Below are 15,936 nucleotides of genomic sequence, written 5' to 3'. Positions count from 1 at the left end.
CACGGGAAGGGCAGGATAAAAAAAATGCAACACGTCACATGACGTCAACATGGACTTCAGTAGTTTGAAGCTTGAATCCGCAGCAGCAGTCCAAGTGAAGGCGGAGTCGCTGCCTCGAAGTAGGGCACGCATAGGCTCAACGACGTCGGAGTAATGCGGGATAAACTTGGAGTAGAAACCCGCAAGTCCAAGGAGGGAGCGAAGCTCGCTGATGTTAGATGGAGTCGGAGCCTTCGTAATCGCCTCGATGGCAGAAGAAAGCGGAAACAGTCCTTCACCGCTGACAACATGCCCCAAGAAAGTGAGCTTCGGAACATCGAAGACACATTTGTGGTTGAGCTTGAGTCCGGCTTGGGACAGGCGCTCGAGAACAGCACGAAGGTTGGTCAGGTGCTCCTGTCGGGAGGTGCCATGAACTATGATGTCGTCGATGTAGAAGAGGACACCTTTGCACCCTTTTAAAATTAAGTGCATCATCTTCCGAAAAGCCGAAGGCACCGAAGCAAGGCCGAAACACACTCGTTTGAAGCGGAAGAGGCCATCATGGGTAATGAATGTGGTCAATTCCCGACTCTCAGGGCTAAGTGGTACTTGATGGTAAGCCGAGGCAAGGTCCAACTTCGAAAAACGCTGTGACCCGGCCAAGCTATGTAGAAGTTCTTCCGTTTGAGGCAAAGGAAAACTGTCGACCACAATAGCCTTGTTCGGCTCACGCAAATCGACGCACATTCGGATGGAGCCATCTTTTTTCTGAGTCACGACTATGGGTGAAATCCACTTGGAAGCGTCGACCCGTTCAATGATGTCTTGAGCTTCAAGCTTCTGGAGTTCCTCGGACACCTGCTGACGAATGGCAAACGGCAGCCGTCGGAGCTTGCAAGGAACAGGAGAAACGGAATCCTGCACTCTGACTTTGTGCACGTAGCCACGAGCAACTCCGAGTTCCTTGGAGAAGAGATGTTCGAAGTGTGGACGTAGCTCAGGAGATAACAGAGGCGTATCAAGTGTCATGGAAAGACATTCCAACGATGCACCTTTGATCTTCATTTGTATAGCGGCAATGGAATCCAGGCCCAGCAGCGTTGTGCCTCCCGAGACAACGTACAACAGGATGCAGACAGTACGGTCGTGGAACTTTGCTGTGGCAACAAAACACCCTTGGACTATAATCCGAGACTTAGAATAGTCCAATAGTTGAACTGCAGTTGATTTAAGCGGGAAACATTTAGCGAAGAATCGGTGGTAGAGGTCTTCAGAAATAATTGACACAGATGAGCCGGTGTCAATCAGGAAGCGGATGAACTTGCCTTCAATCAGGACTGAGGCGAAAATTCCGTTTTTTTGACTTTCAACATTGAGAATAGACGCACTGCTGGAGCCATCCGGCATCGACGATGTGTCAGCAGTATCTGCAACTTGCTGAACTTGAACAGGACGGTCGGACGACTTGCAGAGAGAGTCGAAATGGCCCACCTTGCCGCACCGACGACACTTGCGGTTGCGGGCTCGGTATGTAGGGTTGTTCGCTAGGTGAGTTGTAGAACCGCAGCGGTAGCACATGCGCTCTGGTATTGCAGCAGCCGGTTGTGATGGTTGACTTTGGCACTTGCAGCAATGGGCCTGAGGTGGTGTTTGTCTCGATCCGCGCTCGCATCTCACACGATGTACTGGAGCGTCCTCCTCAGCCAATTCCCTGGCTTCCCGGGAAGCTTGCTCACACTGTCGAGCAAGGAGCATGGCGCGCGACAGAGTCAAGGAGGAGCCTTCCATGAGTAGGCGCTCACGCAGATGGCAACTCGAGGTCTTCTCCACCAGCTGGTCCCTGATCATATCGTCCGCCATGGTCCCAAACCCGCAGTCGCCGACAAGGCTGACTCTTCGGTTGTCTCTCCTGGAGCCTGAACTCGACGGCGAAAGCGATGACGTGCGGCGATTACATTTACGGATGATTTGTAATGCTCCGACAGGATGGATATCGCCGCATCAAATTCGTCAAGGCGGGGCGCCTCGTCACCGGAGTGCGAAGCCGCAGCTGTAGGCGCTGGAGTGGACGATGGCGGCGCCAATGTATAAAAAATGCGCTGACCTTCCAGTCCGAGGCAATTCAGCAGGATGGCCTTCCGCCTGTCCGCGCCCAGAGTAGAGGCACCAGAGGCCAGCATGTAATTCCGGGACGCCAGCTCCCATTGCTCCCATGGAAGAGCAGGACGACCAGGAGTCGGCAGGAAGGGTGGTGGTGGCTGAAGCCCAGAAAAGCTCATGACGGATGGTGAGCAGGCCACGTGAAGGTCCCGAATCAAAACAGCATCCTCGTCGCCAAAATATGTTGTATCGTAGTAATGATAATTAGGAATGAAACAGTGCACGTAGCATACGGTCGAGCCAATCTGTATTCTCCTACTTCGTCGTCTTCTCTCCCCCCATGCGCGCGAGTGCGTGCAGCGCACTTGCCACACTTCATGTTTATCACACCCGTGTGCTGTGCGATGTCTGTGCACGTTAGATATCCCCAAGTGGTCAAAATTATTTTGGAGCCATCCACTACGGCACCTCTTTCTTTCTTCTTTCACTCCCTCCTTTATCCCTTCCCTTACTGCGCGGTTCAGGTGTTCAAGGATATATGCGACAGATACTGCGCCAATTCCTTTCCCCCAAGACCAATAATTGTTATGTTGGTAGGCGCCATAAAAGCGGTGAATCGTCTTGAGTAGTAAGCTGGTTGAGTAAATTTTAATAACTTTCTAACTAGTACAGTTAGGCACCTAGCTGCAATTAGATTTGTAGCCGGTCGTCAGTAATGGCCGTATCAGTTTTTAGAATTCTGAAAACGGGATTACCCTTGGCACTGGGGTTCGACAAAAATTTGTCGTTTTCAACTAATTACGTGCACTGACGGTGTTGCTTTGTCTGCATACTTTCGAAAGCACATGTATTTGCGCTCGGCACAGCCAAAGTTTGTCGAGCCACAGTGGTGAGCGTAATCAAGTTTTTGAAATGCAAGCAACTGATGTGGCTATTGCTAATGACCGGCTACAAATCTCTAATTGCAACTAGGCGTCTAACTCAACTAGTTAAAAAATTAATAAAATTAGTTAACCGGCTTACTACATAAGACTATTCACCACTTTTCTGGTGTCCGCCAACACCGGTAATACTCTGCCGCAAAAGCCATATTTTCGCCCCTGAAAGCTCATATAGAAAATTTTTTTTTTGAAGTGGTCACTTTAATACCTGGTGTGTACGATACAGTAAAAGCTCGTTAATTCAAACTGATGCCCTTAAGAGAAACTTTCGCATACAACGAGCGAGACCTGCACGACCGTCAAAATATACATTATTTCAATGGCACAAAATCACGTGTAATGAACATCATTAGGCCCTGCTGATCGGAGGAAGCGAATGGACGGCGTAAACCCGGCGCCGCGATGCGAGATAACCTGCCTCCGACCCCTTTGTGCGCCCGCCGTGTGGTATGTTTTCCCAAGCCTCATCGCGGTTGAATTGCCCGCCCCGTTTCGTGCCGCTCTTAAGCGAGCTACCCTTTCCCCGCTGGTGCACCTTCCAAGACCACCCTCCCGGCCCTCCTCGCTACTCCACTTCCCTCTCCTCTCTCTTGCAAATCCGTGCGTGGCCTCCGTGATCAACCACGCCGGTGCCGATCGCGAAGGCCACACTCCGTGAAGCAGGCCTTCCGTGGGAGCCAAGAGGTGGCTGCAGTGACGCTCACGGACGCCCCTCATTGGTCTCTCCGCTGGCGATTGCGTCTGTATTTTTAGCTTGAGTGCCGCCTGTGTGCGTTGCACGTCTACCCCATCGCGCGCTTCAGTCACTCTTGTTGCGGTGCGGACTCTCCGCTGGCGATTGCGTCTGTATCTTTAGCTTGAGTGCCGCCTGTGTGCGGTGCACGTCTACCCCATCGCGCGCTTCAGTCACTCTTGTTGCGGTGCGGACGTTTCATTGGCTTCGTTCAAATTTCGGGGCCCTGGTCGCTCTGGTTGTAATTCGGAATGTTGGACGGGAACACCGTGCCCATTTCGATTGTATTTAGCGGTTGAGATGATGAAAGCGGCGTGGGCGGAGCTGACGGCCACTGGCAAGTGGAACTGCTTCCGCAAGGCCGGACTCGTCGACACAGTGTCTGACGCCGAGCCTGATGCTTCGCAAGATGACCAGCCCGGCAGCGATTTTTTGCAGCGCGTCGTCGACTCTGACATGGGGGGCCATGACATTGGTTGGAATGATTTTATTCCTGTCGATGACTACGCCGACAGCGCGGAACCGTGCACGGAGGGCATCGTTTCTGAAGTGCGGGACGAGAGTGACGCGGAGGAATCAGATGAGGATGAAACTACGGAGCCAGCACCCATAAGCGTGCCTGTAGCAATGGGCTACATAGAGAGCTTCAGACAACTTGTCTATGCCAAGGGTCTCGGCGAGGAGCACGCTTTTGCTTAAAATAATCCGGAAACCTCCCTCATCGGATCTGCGCTGCAAAAACACACGTCCATCACAGACTTTTTCGCAAAGAAAAAATTTTGTGTTTTGACAAGCAACCGGCTTTAATGCTGTAGTCCACTTACTGCGAACTTCGGGATATAACGAACAGACGCCGCGTGACGCTCATGTTCTTTATAAGCGGGCTGGACTGTATTTCCCTAGCCAGGGGGCTCTCCCCACCCTGTTTCGCTGTTCCAACCACTGTATTGAATTGATTGCAGCCTCTCATGCGAAGCCTTCTAAAGGACATACAGTTGAAACCCGGTTTAAAATAGTACACATGGACTGCATGCACATGTGCGTCCGTGAAGCCTGCACACCCCCAGCGCCCCTAGTGGATCGAAGCTGATGGGGCACACTCTTGGTCTGGAAGATACCATCTCTGGAGCACCCTCCCCTGTATGTGCACCTGCGGGCACCCACCAGTCTTTAATTCCTAATAATGTTGATGACTGTGTCATTTATCATCAGATTAATAAACCTAACGAGTCTCATCTTCTACAGGAGGGCCTTAATTCATTATCATAATGATGTGTCGTGTGGTTAATACAGATTATTGTTAACAAAACCAAGGTAAATGCATTCATTTTACTCCATCTCGGTAATTCCTTGTAGCACTACCAAAGCTGCGATGAGTGCACAGCGATGTTCTGACACTGCAGAATGTTGTGCCAGTATAAAATGGGCATATGGGATAGCGTTTTGCTAAGAGCATTGCGTGCTTTGTGGTGTACATGTGCAAAACACTATTTCAAGTCGAGCTTTACTGTGTGCGTGCGTTATGTATGCTATTTGCAGAGTCTGTCGTGCGTGGCTCGTGTCACTGCTCTTTCAAACGCGAAAATATTGTTTCCAAAATGGTGTTGCACTTCTAAGCAGGACTCCTAGCTTCAGGATAGATTAATGTTATTACAGTAGCCGACGGGTAATTCGGACTTCAATAATTCAGAGTTGTAGGATGTTCCGGACCTCGGTGAGGCACCGTCAGTCACTGCATAGAAGCACATACATATTCGCGACGGGTATTTCGGACTTCAGAAGTCCGAAAGTTCGATTTTTCGGACTAATTTCAGTCGCCTGCAGCCCAAAATTGGCCATTTTATCGGCTTTTCTCCGGCGCAGAAAGCGCCATCTTGGGTTGAGGTGGATTTACACTGCAGTTGGATTGGCTTGACACACTTACGTCCTGATTGTTGCCAGTAGAGGTCCCTGCGATCTCTGACACTTTGAGGTGGCAGCCGGATTGTCATCGCCGTCAACTTGCTTTTGTCGCCGGTGTTGTCGCGGGCAGTTATCGCTTGTCCCTTACGTTGAAAATTGGTCGTTGGGGGAAGGAAATTGTGCAGGAGCTATCTAGTATATCGGAGGGAAGAGATAAAAGAGGGGCTGAGAGAAGAAAGGAAGAGGTGCCGTAGTGGAAGGCTCCGGAATAATTTCGACCTCCTGGGGATCTTTAACGTGCGCTGACATCGCACAGCACAGCGGCGCCGTTGCGTTTCGCCTCCATCGAAACGCGGCCACCGTGGTCGGGATCCAACCCGGGTACTCCGGATCGGTAGCCGAGCGCCCTAACCATTGAGCCATCACTGCGGGTCTCATACGTGTGCCATTCGCCGTTTCGTCACTTGGGCTCCTCTGACCGCGTTGACCGAGTGGCGCTCAGTCTTCACGAAGTTACATCCGTTCGCCGTTTTGTTATTGCGTCCGGCGGTTCCGCCGCTTTGAACGAAAAGTGCCTTATCTTTGTGTGTGTTTGACGAGCGGTGTAGTGCACACTCGGGTTGTGGACAACATGGCCCCGCCAGGTCCGTCAAAGAAGCGTGGGAAGTATTCCAACTAAATGCGGTGACCTTTCTGTCGATCGTGTAGAGTGAAAGCACAAATTTGGCGCAAATACAGGTGCAAATCGTCGCCAGCAAGAGAAATTTGTCGCGAGGTAAAATCAGTGACATTTTTAAGCAGATTTCATCTCAATAAAGTAGTTTTTTTGTACTTCACGGATTTTTCGGACTGTTCAATTATTCGGAACCATTTTTCGGTCCCTTCGAGTCTGAAAAATCGGTCGGTGACTGTACTGTCGTTTTCAGTACGTTCCACTGGCCGTAAATGGGGCACGAGGCTTTTGCTTCATCTTATCTCGACAATAACAAATCATATGAGGGATAAATTCGGGCTATTTTTTATTTGGACGGACGATTCTGCCACTTCTATTCTCGGGAGCAGCGTCGGTGTGAACCATATCGATGTACGCTGCAGGCAGACACACAGATGGCGAGGCACGGAGGAATGTGTTTAACGCACTCTCGTGATTGTTTGAGGCAGTCGCTGTCTTCAGTAGTGCCGCAAGGAACTCGTGAACTACAGTATACATGTCGCTACAATGTACCATTTTCTTATATCAACCATGCTGCCATTGAGTGGATAAGTCAGTTCAAATGCCTCTGTGTCATCATGTCATGGAATCGGCACATGGAATACACCTTCAGCAGAGTGAGTAGAACACTAGGAGTAATTTGAAAAACACTGTACATGTGGCTACACCTGACACAAAGCTCCTGGTGTACAACATTCTGGTGAAATTGCAGCTGGAATATGCCGCCTCCATTATTTGGAATCCGCATCAGGGTTATTTAACACAGTTACTCAAATCATTACAGTACCGTGTGATTCGTTTTATAACTAGCAACTACACATGCGACAGTATTCCTCAGCTCCGAAACTCCCTGAATCTTCAAACACTCCATCAGTGAAGACTCATTTCTTTACCTCAGTATTTTCAAACTCTGCCACTGCAGCTTTCCAAATTGAACAGATTCGCCATTCTTCACATATATTGGGGGAATTTTTTTGGGGGAAACACAGTAACATGTCTAGGCGATCAAAAAATTTTTGTTGTTCCTCGTTGAAGGCTGCTTTTCATTGGTGTGTGGTGCACTTCCCGTATGTTGCAAGGGCATCGTGTGCCTTATTGCGTCTTTCTGGGCAGCCGTCAGACCAGATGTCGATTCCATTCATCACCTGGATAGGCTTCATTGGAGGGTGTTCATAAGTATCCAGTGACAATATCCATTGACATTGACGTAGCTGTTCGGAATCTGATTATTGCATGGCTGATGGCACTAGTGTTAAAATAGTTGCGAAAGCTGGCACCACATCATTTTACTCACCAGAATTTTCATAACTGGAATATGATGCTTCTGGCATCTGAAACTTACAAAATCTGTTTCAACATGTTCGATTCTGTTAAGGATTTGCTGTACATCTGAGCTGTTGTGATTACAAAATTGTTCTTCAGTGCTCATTTCTTATTTTTATTTTGTTTAATATGCTGCAAACTTTCTATGACATCAGATTCATTGTGGTGGAAGGAAGTTTAAAGGGAATGTTTACTTGTGGTTAATAACAGTGGGGCACAAAATTGCGAATTGGCATGTGAAAGCATTCAAGCCAGGCCACAGGTACTGAGGCTGTGTGGTGGGTTGGCTCTGTATTAACTGGCAGTCTTGCTTTGAGCTTGTACTGCAGCCTGTTGACTTGTCATGAAACAACTTCTGTCAGCTTGTCCAGAGTGGGATATCACTTTTGTGTAAAAAACTCTACAGCTAAGAATTATCCACAGAACTCTGCTGCTCTATGTTCCACAGGACCTCTGAAAAGGAATGTACCAGCCGGGAAACATAGTAGTCTGGAGGCGTGCGTGAGAAAAATTGTACCATCGTTGTCTGGCCTTTTTCGGGGGGGGGGGGGGGGGGGGATTGTATTATTTTTAACTTATAGTAAAGGTAGCAATGCTTCACTGGAATTTTCAAGGCTCTGCAGTTCTCGCACTCGTTTGCATGCACTGAATGACCTAGATGCCCTGCGATGGCTCTGTCCTCCTGAGCAGCCTTTTGTGGAAGGCAGGTAGTAGCGAAGATGGAGGCAGTGCATAGCAGGTGAAGTTTGGGCATGCATGAATAGTTATGCTCCATTTTTAATGCAGTCGCTTTAATCCTACAGAATCTTCATCTATTGGAACCTAGAAATTGTGTTAAGCCGCAGACAACAAGGCAAACGTGGATGATAGAAACATGCCTTGTGGCCAACGGCGCTCCCCGCACAGCATTAGCAGTCGTACAGCTTCGTTTTCGCGCCTTCAGTTGTTCGTGCTGCACCGGTGATGGAACTGCACTAGCAGCTGCATCCAGAATCATGCTGCCTGTAAGTGTGCTCGACAGCATTGGCATGGTTGCAGCATGGCGGAAGCCACCGAACACGGTGGCGGCCATGTGTCGATGGATTCGTTATTAAAGAAGAAAGACAGGCTATTTGATGCTTTTGATTCACTCTCTGAAACAAGGTTACTAGCGCTAAAAAACGCAAGCGACAGTGAATAGACGCAATCCCTGCAACACAGGAAAAACAAAACCAAAATTCACAACACATGAAAGTGCTTGCTTTTTGCCATGCAAACAAATCAGGTAAGCAGATGAACTCTGTTCCGCTTTAGGCAGTCTGGCACTGCTGTTCCACGCTCGCTGAACGTTGTATGTCAAAATGCTGGCGCAGGGTAAAGCACTGTTGCGACGTAGCATGTGGGAATGCTGTCACAGTTGCGACATAACCGAGGAGTCTGTATCGCATGGGTTTCTATTGTATTGGAGGTTAGGTGGGACTCGCTCATGAAGACATAGCAGCTGGCAAAACTCTGCACCCAGGAACATAACAGCAAGGTTCTGCTGCATGTTGTTACTGCTGTATCTGATGCCAGCTCAGCTTAAGATGATCAGAGATTTCTTCACTTGAAGTCTGCTTGTGTAAGCCTGCCTTGCAAATAAGCTGCTGGGGTGAGGAAGGAGTACACGTCATAGTGCTGTGCTTCTGTCTCTGCAGTGAACGCAAGCAGCTGTTGGATGCGTTGAAGGTACATGGAAGCAGTGACTTGGAGAAGCTGGCCCAGGCAGTACCGACGCGATCAGCGACTGCCGTCAAGTAAGTTAAGGGGGGGCGCGGCTCTTGAAAACCAAAAAATCGCGAAAAAGTCGATTTTTGGGAAGGTACATATTCCCGCAGTATGTGTCAAACTACCTTTTCTGTAAATATGAACGTCTAATTCATCGTGAAAGTACTTCATATTAAATATCTAACAACACGCGGTGCCCGCTGAGCTGCGAGAAAGTGCCGAAAATACCCCAACTTAGCGCGGACGCTGTTCCTCAGCCAGCGAACCAAGCGCCGCCATCTTGGTCTTGTTTCGTTCGTGAATTCTTGCTCTTTTTTTGCGCCTCCGGTGCGTGGCAGGGTTGGGCATGGTGGGAGCGTGGCTCGCTTGTGATTGGGGCCCTCAAAGCGCCTTTCGAGTTTCCCCACATTTTAAATGCGAGGCTGTGATTGCGGTGAAGGACGCGCTCCTCGAAAACATGGGGGATCGTGCGGCCGCTGTTGGCTGCTGAGCGCGTTGACGCGGCGACCCCTCTTGCGGCGGGCCGCTGCGTTGTCCGTCCCGGCTGCCGTCGCTCTTTATTTCGTTTTCTCGTTGTGATCGCCGTTGTCACGTCTATGATCTCTCGCTGTGCCGTCCGAGAACTGTTTCCTGCAAACTGTTGACTATTGCGCAGTCAGTCACGATGTGTCCAGCAAAGCTAAAGACGCTACACGCGTTCGGTGCGCGGAAGAGTGCAATGAAGTTTGTTCGTTCGGGCAAAGCGTGCCGCCAAAAACTGTCGATGCTTCCAGCCACGTAGCTGCTTCTGCATCGCTACTAGACAGCGATTGCATCGCTGCTTCCAGAGACGTACCAGCAGCGTCATCGGTGCAAGAATGCTTTGCTTCGGGCATGCCTTGTGCGCCGAAGGCATCAACCTCGGAGATTGTGGCCTCCAGCTTCTGTCTCGCATCTACCCCGAAGCGTGACAACGCATCGCCCGCCGTTCACTTGGAAACGCATTTCCTCATGTGCTGAGGTGATCGAGATTCTGGTTGCATCTCGGGAACCACTTATTGAATTTCCATGTCTTTTTTTTTCCGTACCTGAATAAATTTCTAAAGGCAAGTCAAGCTCGTTTATTCAGAATATTGTGTCTGGAATTTGTCATAAGCAATTAATTTTGGCTAATGAGGTCTAATCAATGACACCAAATTCAGTGCTATGCTAAAATTTTTCAGCGGGGAAATTCAACAAAAGGGCCTTGCCTTGCCCTGCGGTACCTATGTAGGAATAACCATTTTCAAATTCTCCAGACCTGAGTAAGGGGCCCATGTGAACCAGTTTGATATGCTCCTGTAACCTTAGAACCAGTGTGCACAGCTTCATGAAACATAGTATTTCTTGAAATGTTTGTGCTGTGAGCCTACCCTGAAAATTTCATTCAGATATCTCAAGAAACAAACAAAGTTGGTGTTTCAAGGGTAGCCTCCCTCCTTAGAAAGCTAAGGTAAAAAAATTAAGCGAGACTTGAAAAAAAAAATTCTTCTTCAAGCTTACAGTTTGTGAAAAATGCACGCTCAAAACAAGAATGAGTGTGCCCAAGATGATTTGTAGAAATGACGTTTCTTGTACAAAAAATGGAAAAAACAGTCGTAACCAACTGCAGGAAGCGACACAGAACTTCTAATTGCTATGACCTAGTGATGTGCATCTGCTTTTTTGCATGCGTGTTCTGCAGCTGTGTGCCACTGATCTTTTACACACATCAGTGCTGATAAATGTGACTGTGAACTGAAAGTGCAATATGTATGTTAGTTACTTAAACGGCCTTACAAAAGTCACTGCAAGTTTTCTCTTGTGTTTGTGTGATATTATTACTCTTTGCATGTACTATAGTAGACTGTCAATAATTCAGACTTCAAGGACCAGGGAGTTTAGTTTAAATGATCATGAAGCTTGAATTTCAGAAGTGCACCTTTATATGATCCAAGGCCAATGGTGATTTACGTCTGTGCATAACATTTTGTAACCTCTTCTGTGTGCAGACATAGCTATAAGCATCAGTACAACATCAAGTATTGGTGAAATGCAATGATTTATTTATTCAACCGCCAGTTGTTAAATGGAGGTGGGGTTTTAAAAATGTTATCAATATTATACTTGTTTCCCATTAAAGTAAAATCTCACTAATTGGGACTTCAAGGAACTGAAGAAAACGCCCGAATTGTCTGAAGTGCGACCATCAAATTGTCCCTAAAAATTTAATAAAATCATCTCGCTGCATAGTAAATGCCACAAAGAGTGCAGTGTGGTATGTCTGATGAGAGGAAATCAGTGGTGCCAGATATGAAGCCACCAAGATTATTGATGACGCGTAGTCAATGTATTTTTATTAAAAGGAAGTAGATCTGAAATTTCGCTCTCTCTAATTCTGGCAGCCATTTTCTGATGGAGCGCCGGTGCAAGAAAGATCGCATCGTGTGCAGGGCGCAACTGGCAGACGCACGACGCAAGCTCTTCGCATCCTACGGAGGGCGCTGGACGTGAAGCGGCGTCGCTTTGACCGCTCACAGGCACTTGTGAAGGTGAGATGGCAATGGCAGGTTGCATCCTTCTGCCACATCCATTGTGTATTGTAAAGGCATCAGTAATGTGAGGAGCGCATCGGATGCAGCACCCAGGGCCATCTGCCGCAGTCCGAAATCAATGGCAGGCTGAAATCAAAGCGAAGACTTCCCTAGATTTTTTTGAATTCATGGGTGTTGGAAAAAAATGCTCAGGTGCCTCTCTCCCCCAACAGGGTAAAGAAATGAATTGCAACAGCACTCGCCTCTCATGAATGCAGTCATTCCCAGGGCTAGCTAGACCACATGCTAAAACAGCAGCAAATTGAGTGTACTCTCCATAGAGGGAAATTGACGTGACAAGCTTGGTGTGCGAGGATCCTGTTGTACTTAGTGGACTCTCACATTTTACATTTGTTATTTACCATTCAGTGCTCCTTGGAAACGAGTCTGCAAACTCCGTTCGCCAACACGACATTTCCGTAATGTTGGTGACCCTATCACACCACAGCAACACGGGCTCATTGGAAAGAATTCCCATTCATCCAGCAACATGTGTCTGAAACTTCTGTGACAACTGTTGGTGAACTCCTTGTCTCACTGGAAAAAGAATTTGGGTGGGGCTCCTCCGCCACCTCTATCCATGTGCAGCTGCTAAAACAGGAGGTGCCTTGTGCTGTCTAGTGCCTTATGCGTTTTGCAGTAAAGATGTAGAACGAATACAGTAATTGCTCATTAGAACGAAATCGCTTTGCTTGAAATATCGCTTTATTCAAAATTTCTTCTGGTCCCGACCAAAACGCCTGCATTTTAAGCCGAATTACTCGAAGCGAACGAAGAGCTTGAGCCGCATAGAGCGAAGTGGCGAGCGGAGTTATCGCCACGGCAGCGGCGACTCGTTTGCGCATGTTGTGACAAATTAATACCGCCGACGAATTAGTCTCAGGCAGGCACAGAACAGGCCACAAAGGTACCAAACCTACGACCGATGACCTGCCTAGTAACGGGTACCGAGCGAGTGCCGAGTGCCCCCAGCTGTTTACAGCGAATGCGAATGGAAGCGCGCCCAATCGGTTGCAGTCGCATCACTGGTGTCCCCAGTGATAGAATCCAAACGAAAATAAAATTTTCATGACGCTTTGCGATGCCAGAAAACCGTGGTCTCGTGGCTGCCGAAAAGTGGCCAAAAGACCGCGGGCAGACTTGCGCCATAGCATTCCAAGGGGTGAGCTCGGTGAGCAAAGTTTTACCGCTCTAAAGAACATTTTTGGCTCTGAAACGTGCCAGAAAGCACAGAAGAGGTGTCCCTCTGATTATGAGCCTATTCACGCTTGCGAGTCGAGAGCGAGGTGAGCTTTCGGCAGCAAACTGAGCTTCTCCCTGGCTGCCGTCGTCGTCGCTAAGCCTAACCATTTCACATCGGCCAAAGCAGACAAAACTCTCGAAAGTGCGCGAACAACGTCTTTTCGTAGAGTTTTCACTTCAGACAAGAAGGCAACCCGCTGGTCGCGGTTGCAAGCATGAATAACGGTGATGTCGAGCTGCTGCCTGGTCGCAAGCGACTGCTGTCGCACGACCTTTGCCGTGTTCGACGCGAGGAGCTATGTTAACAAATCAGGAAGACGACCTTGGGGAAGCCGGCCTAGAAATTTTCTCGCTGCTAGTCATAATCGGCCTGCATCGCAATAAAACACCGCCCCTAGCTTCGTTGCACTTTTGATGGTGCAAATCGACTGATAACTTGCCGAAAACACGAAAAATCTGAGCGCTGCCAACGGCGAGTCGGGCTGTCAACATGGCGGGTCAACGCAACCACGGTGCTTCCCCGGCCATTTTCTCAAGCAGGTCATGCTTGATTCGCGCCATCCAACTAAACGAACGGTCGAAATGCTTGGCAGGGCCATTGAATTTTGTTCCTAGACATCTGTCAACGGCGCGGACGCGACACTGCGCGAACACTGAGGCTCGAAACGTAAAATTAGCATAGTGTCGTCGACAACGGTGCACCGAAAAACTCAATTGCAAACTTCACAGCTGTACACCTCGAGGAAAAAAAAGTGCCCGTAATCATGCGAAGCCCCCACTGCAAAACCGTTCAGTTTCCATGATCGCGCTGTGTACCTAAATTGAGCGGCTAATCATTTTTTGAGCACAACAAACACAACCTCAGACTCGAGCCATAGCATTTCCGTGACCCCCCACCGCACGAAAGCGGCCACTGCCTTCGGGATTCAAAAGGTGGAATTCATGGGCGGCGACCGTGGCCTTGTGCAATGCATGGTCAGATTAGAGCAGGGGCTGCACGCACCCGGTAATAACTTCAAACAGCCAATGCTTACTGCCTTTTTTGCACCTGAATTAAGTTTTGCTTTACTGAATACATTGTATTTTGACTTCCACGCCGTTGTGGCACAATTAAAGCTCGACTGCTTTAGATTTTCTCAGGTGGTCGCTTGAATCGAATTGCCGCTTATAACCAATTTTTTTGCCGTCCCGCTGACTTCGTTATAACGAGGGATTACTGTAATTGCTGTGTGCGGCTACTGCAGCAGTAATCCGCCTTTTTCACGACGCGACTGCGCATGCGCCCATTCCCTGGCGGTGGTGTCGCGAAACATATTGGAAGGGTCGCACGCTCTACTCGAGACCAGCCGTGGAAGTGTAAACAAACCGGCTTCCTACGCGGGGTGCGTTGCTGCAGCCGTCGGGCGTTCAGCGCGACGCATTTGTCGATACATACGAAATGTGCTGCATACGGCTGCAATGCCCAGTATGTAAAGGGAAGCAAACTTGAATTTTTTTGCTTTCGGAGCGCTTCCCGGGACAGCCTTCGACGCGAAGCGTGGATAAAAACAGTTCGCCGGCTCAACGATCGTGGATGCCCTTGGGCACCGTCAAGCACGTCAAGACTGAGCGGGAATCACTTTGTGACAGGTACGAACGATGTACTGTGGTTAAATGCATGTGCAGTCTATCTCGAAGTGTTTTATTCATGGGCAAAAAGGCCTCGAATGTCACCGCGGCACCCAGACATCGTTCCGACGCTTTTTGCTTTCTCAAGCAAGAAGGCCAAATGGACAAGTGCTGTGAGCTGCTTTCAACGTGCGATGGAGCGGGCAATGAAAAAGAAGCTGCGAGAGCATTCACGCATGGTGCTAAAATTTTGTCATAATCTCCTATGGAAATTTCCTTGCTTATGCCACTACACCCTGGCCAATCCCCCCCGTGTGGGTACGTGCCATGTATTAAGAGGCACAAGAAGAAGAAGGTGCGTTATGCGTGTGTTCACATCATATCCATAATGAAGAGCTCTGCGTGGTATCGCCAGAATGGATCAATTGCCTCTCGCGCTCGTCTTTCTGGACGCGCATGCTTGTTTAACCTATGCAGCGGTGTGCTGTGGGAAAATACAGTGAAATGCTAGCAGAGCTGCTTTGTTCGAGTACGCTTGCGCTTTTATAGCTCGTGTAGCTATTCTGCAGCGCTTGAGCACAACGATTGCTTGTGAAAACTGTTGTCCTTAGTCGTTTTCTGTACTACGGCGTGCACGATGTAGTATCCACCTTTCATGAATTGCAGGCATATACAGCGGAAAACGCCAACCTCACTGATCGGGGATATCTCATTGAACATTATGTTCCGAATGTAGCCTTCATCTCTGAAGTGGCGGCCCTTGCTAGCTGGTGTTCGCATCGCATGCCGGATGATTGGAGATTCTGAAGAATTTGCTCTTCGGTGGGCGCTGCAGCCTGCCTCGGACTTTGCACCCAGCCATCAGTCAACCCTATAAATCCTCCAGGTACCAGGTGCTTGCACACGGCATCGTCGACAGATTCCAACAAAACGTGCTCCGGAGCGGCACTCAGTCCGGCCGGGTTGGGCGCGCAGTACCCTACCAGTGAGCTTCCAGCGTTGTACGCGAGGTGGCAGCACAGGAAAATGAAAAAGGCGGATTATGCTGATGTTTTG

Source organism: Amblyomma americanum, chromosome 7, assembly GCF_052857255.1.
Source record: "Amblyomma americanum isolate KBUSLIRL-KWMA chromosome 7, ASM5285725v1, whole genome shotgun sequence".
In the NCBI taxonomy this organism is placed as follows: Eukaryota; Metazoa; Arthropoda; class Arachnida; order Ixodida; family Ixodidae; genus Amblyomma; species Amblyomma americanum.
This window is presented reverse-complemented; position numbering follows the sequence as displayed.